The following is a 5590-nucleotide window of genomic DNA, read 5'->3' as shown; positions in this document are numbered from 1 at the left end:
GCATATTGTATTAACATTAAAAATAAGTGATTCTGATTACCTAAAACATTAAAATTTGAAAATAACTTCATATAGTTAATTATTACCATTTCTGAACAAATTTCAAACTAGTGGTGATGATAATTAGCACTTCACACATGTCTCATTCAGAAATAACTTTATTTAGTGTAATCTGTAGGGACTTAAACCATCTATCTGACATTCAGATTACCCCTGATTGCATTAGTGAAATATCATGATCTTGGTTTATTCAATGTGTGAATGAAGTAATTTACTCTTCAGTGTGGAGTGATATATGGAGAAATTTTAAAAAATACTCTGCCATTAACTGGGAACATGTTAAACTTTTTTTTAATTTCAAAGCCAAGTACATTGACTATAGACTTTACAAAAAGGTATAGGAAATAGATACTAAATTGGCATGTGCATGTTCTTTTCTTATTCTTATAATTTTCCTTTAAGCCAAATAAGACCGGTAATTGCCTGACAGCAAATCAAGGAAGTTCAGCCTTAAGAGTGCAAATTTTCATACTCCTACAGATGTTTTTTTTTCTTTTCTACTTCCAACATTGATTGTGTTTTCTTTCTACTTGGTTTTAATTAATTTATACAACAGTAAAGCAAATATACTTAACTGAAAAAATGCATGGCATTTCAAATTATTCAAAGAAAAGTGCTAAAATGGCATCTCCAGCCCTGCTAAATGATGCACAGGGGACTTGATTGTTCCTATTCTACTGTTCCAATGTGATATCAAAGACAAGATACTGAATTTTAATGTGATTTTTTCTGCATTAAACAGAAAGTAAGCATACCAAAGCCAATCCTAAAGGGAAAACATTTTTTTAATTATCTAGTTACACATTATACACTTAGTGGCCACCTTATTAAGTACACCTATTTAGTACCGAGTAGGACCCCCTTTTGCCTGCAGAACAGCCTGAATTCTTCATGACATGGATTCAACAAGGTGCTGGAAACATTCCTTAGGTATTTTAGTCCATGCTGACTCGATAGCATCACGCAGTTCCTGCAGATTTTTCGGCCACACATTCATGCTGTGAACCTCCCGTTCCACCTCATGCCAAAGGTGCTCTAAAGGATTGAGATCTGGGGACTCTGAAGGCTATTGGAGTAAACTGGAGTCACTGTCATGTTCGTGGAACCAGCGTGCTTTGTGACACGGCGCATTATCCTCCTGGAAGTATCCATTTGAAAATGGGTAAACTGTGGCCATAAAGGGATGCACATGGTCAGCAACAATGCTTAGGTATGCTGTGGCATTAAAACGATGCTGAATTGGTATTAAGGGGTCTAATGTGTGCCAAGAAAACATTTCCCACATCATTACACCACCATCACCAGCCTGTACCGTTGACACAACGCAGGATGGATCCATGCTGTTTACGCCAAATTCTGACCATGCCATCTGCAAGTCACAGCAGAAATCGAGATTTGTCAGACCAGGTGGCGTTTTTCCAATCTTCAATCATCTAGTTTTGGTGATCACGTCGCCATGTAGCCTCATTTTCCTGTTCTTAGCTGACAGGAGTGGAACCCGGTATAGTCTTCTGCTGCTGTAGCCCATCCGGTTCTACGCATTGTACATTCAGAGATGCCCACTGTTGTAAAGAGTGGTTACTTGAGTTTTTGTGCCCTTTCTGTCAGCTTGAACGAGAGTGGCCATTCTCCTCTGACCCTTCTCATTAACAAGGTGTTTTCACCCACAGAACTGCCGGTCACTGTTAATTTTCTGTTTATCGCACCATTCTCTGTAAACTCTAGACAATGTAATGCGTGAAAAATCCCAGGAGGTCAGCTATTTCTGAGGAGCTGGAACCACCAAATCTGGCACCAACAATCATACCACGGTCAAAGTCGCTTAGATCACGCGTATTGGACATTGAAGGCAAACAAACTTAATTAGTTTTATCTTTTTGTTTTGGGGAATTTTTCAGATTTCTTTTCAAATCCACCAGGCAGAGTTTATATAAATATATAAATACAAATATTTAATGAAAATGGTCTTACTATTACAAATATTCCTCTCTAACTCTAAGTGCATTCGAGTTACCAATTTTAGAGATCTAGAAGGAAAAGTTGCATGTAGAATGCTGGGCAGTAAGAACTCACCCTATTTGTATATAGCAGTTATAAATATTAGTTTTTGTTTTGTTTTTTAAACTTTGTTTAATAGTTGTGTTCGAAAAGCTAAATGTTAAAATACTTCACACTGGTCAGATGTTAAAAGATAAATTAATACTGATTCAAGATGCATTAGAGATGTAGGAAGAACAGTGGCAGACCATAATTCAGAAGACTGGCTTGAAATGAAGTGTATGTCATTAGTCTAAGGATTGTCTCAGTCTTTGGGAGGTCATACATAATACTACAGGTGGGTAGCTGTGTCAGCATGCGTAGGCTGCAAAGGAACAAGTAATAGGTTTATTACCTGCTGAAAAAAAGAAGAAAGAGAACACAACGTTTTGGCCGTGGAGCCTTCCTGAAGTAGGCTCCACAGCTGAAACATTGTGCTCTCTTTCTTCTTTTTTTTCAACATGGAATAAACCTATTACTTGTTCCTTTGCACACATAATACTAACTTTGTCATTATGAAAATGTCACATTTCAAACTAAAAATATATCCTAAATATTTGATTAGATTTTTTTGTTCACAGTTTCAATATTCTTTCGTTGACCTTTATTTAAAATATTAGATTAAATCAATTAAATAAGGGTACACCGCATAATATAAAGTTATACAAATTAAAATGCTTACGTACAATTTACAGTCCGTTCATTGGGCAAGTCAATGATTTCAAATGCCTTACTGTGCTTTCCTGTGATATATTCCATAGTAAATCTATCGAAAAGGAAAAGAACAGTGTGTCTTTCAAAACCACTGTACACTTATTCTGTCAACTCACTTGTCATTGAGATTATGTTGCAGCAGCACTAAATAAAACAAAATAGAGCTTGTCACTGCATGCTTTAAATTGATTTTTGAGCATCTAACTAAAAACTGAGCTTTGAAAATAGTCAAAAGTTTCTTATGGTTAGCGTTATGATAATGAATTATTTAATTTGGTGATAAAGGCTTCATTCACAGTTAACACTTCATGCTTCAGTACCAAAACAAATGCAGCTATTCTCTATGGACTACAACTAAATCTTGTAACATACATGCAATATAATTATTTCTGTTCATTTTCTGTGCTTGGTTAGAAAAATGTTAAAAACAAATGTTTTCTGTGTATACTAGAACAGTACAGTTGTTTGGAGTTTATTTTAATTGTAACAATATATGCTGCAAACTTAACTTTTATTTGTATTGAAACAATTGAAATATTATATGCAATGCACTGGTATGTGAAGTGGACTTTGACCACTTTGATCTGAAACTCTCTTATTCACTCTATAGTAAATTATATTGTGTATTTTATATACTGTATGTTTTAACTTTCAGTAGCAAGAAGCAAGAAAAATATAAGTAAAATGGTAGGTGTTTTTATAAAACAATCTCTGAAAGCATTGTACAGTATTATGCATATAACAAACATAACAGAAGTAAAAAGAAAGAACATACTGTAAAATAACCTTTTCAGCCCCAGCCCTCCAAAGGCTATTTCTGCCTGGATGGATGTGACTTAAAACATCCTGCTTTATCTTGCAAAGTATAGACAGAAGAGGCCTGGTTTAGAGATCACCCCTAGGGCATCAAGGTCACCCCTAGGGCATCAAGTCTGAACCATCAGATTATTTTGTCTTACTCAGTACACACTAAAAATAAATATCTTAAACAAAAATGGAAAAAATAATATTTTCTTTGTTCAAAAGTCAGTTTTGAGTTTTAAGACAACTAGGATGGTATTTTTTTCCGGGGCTTGTCCAATAATGCCTACCACTTATATAAAAATATGAGACTGATAGAACAAAGGCAGAAAATTCTGCCTGAGGTTTTATAAAGCCAGGTCCGGCCATTATTTTCTTAGCATTCCAAAATAAAACACATTCATAACAAGTTAAATGATAGAAGGTATATAATTGTTGTTGTTGCTGTTGAGTTACAGGCAGTGCTACAGACACATAAAAATTTGCTTGATCTTCACTTGGTTGACAGGGAGACAAACAAAGGGAAACAGATAACACTATGGCTTAGCTCTGAACACCTACTGTATAAACTTACCCTAAATCTCTAAATGGTCAGATTTCACTTGAGTTTCAGCTATTTACACCTACATGTATCAAAAAAGCTAGAGAAGAGCTCCTTTCAAATTTATAATAAAGACCCATACAGACTTTTTTTGTGCTTATTCCTTCCATTTTGCTTTTGTTATATTATGTTTTTACTTTTAAAATAGCAAATAAGACGTTTGTGGTCTTAGAATACAGAATACATATTTTTTTATGTGCATTATCAGAAACATAGTCTGAATCTGAGTTTGAAATGCACCGTTTTGAAGGAGAGGTTCCACTTGTGTCCTCTGGTTTGTGTTTCTATGTTCAAAAATGAAACATGCACAAGAAATTCCAACCATCCATCAATTTTGTAACTGCTTTATAAATTCTGTGTCGGCGGGAGCTGGAGACTATCCCAGCAAGCAACAAGTACAAGGCAGGATCCACCCTGGACAGAATGCCTGTCCATCACAGGACAGACAGAAACAAACATGCACACACTCACACAAGGGGCAGTTTTCCCAAAATCCAAATAACCTACCAGTATATCTTTAGACTGTGGGAGGAAACCAGAGTACCCAGAAGAAACCCACATGAACACGAGAGAATATATAAACTCTACATAGATAGCACCCCAGGAATTGAACCCAGTGCTGTAAGGCAAAAATGCTAACCACTGCACAGTAAATTAACTAAAAAAAAATGTAAAGTAAAACTACATTCTACATTAAAAGATAAAGTATACGTGTTTATGCAAATTTTAAAATTGATACAGTCGAAGAGGTTCTTATGTATTAAGACACCAAGTTTCATATATCTGATACTGCACACCAAATGTTGTGTATATGTTCAGTATATTTGAATTACTAGATAAATGCAAATCAGCTCATTGAATCATTTTCATGCAGAAGTGTTGGTCCAGGCTCCCGTGAAGCGTAGTTCAGGACCCTATGCAGACAGTATAATCTGGAAGTAAGTGGAGAAGGACAACAGGGAAGAGACTTAGAGGATCAGGATGAGTTGACAGACATGGCGGCGTGACAGCAGTGATCCGGTGTTCGGGGGCATGGCGATGGCAAACTAGTTCAAACAGTCCAAAGGGGAAATCCGGGGCACAGTCCAGAATCCAGCAACCAGGGGTTCCATCCAAGACGAGACAAACAAGGTTAAAATCCAGAACGGGATCCGGAACAGGAACAGGGAATAAAACCAGGGTAACGAGGCCAGGTGTTCCAAGCCCCAGACTCAAATGGTCAGGACGCCGTGGTGAAGCCTATGCCATCGGGTCTCTTCTGGACCCACTGGTAGGCGGGCTTCCGGGTGTCCATCTCCCAATGCTGAGCCAGGAATAGCAGGAGCACCAGGCTTAAATAATGACTGACAATTTTTTGTCAATATTAAAAAAATATGA

Source organism: Lepisosteus platostomus, chromosome 12 (assembly GCF_059453375.1).
Source record: "Lepisosteus platostomus isolate fLepPlt1 chromosome 12, fLepPlt1.hap1, whole genome shotgun sequence".
NCBI lineage: Eukaryota > Metazoa > Chordata > Actinopteri > Semionotiformes > Lepisosteidae > Lepisosteus > Lepisosteus platostomus.
Note: the sequence above shows the minus strand (reverse complement) of the source record.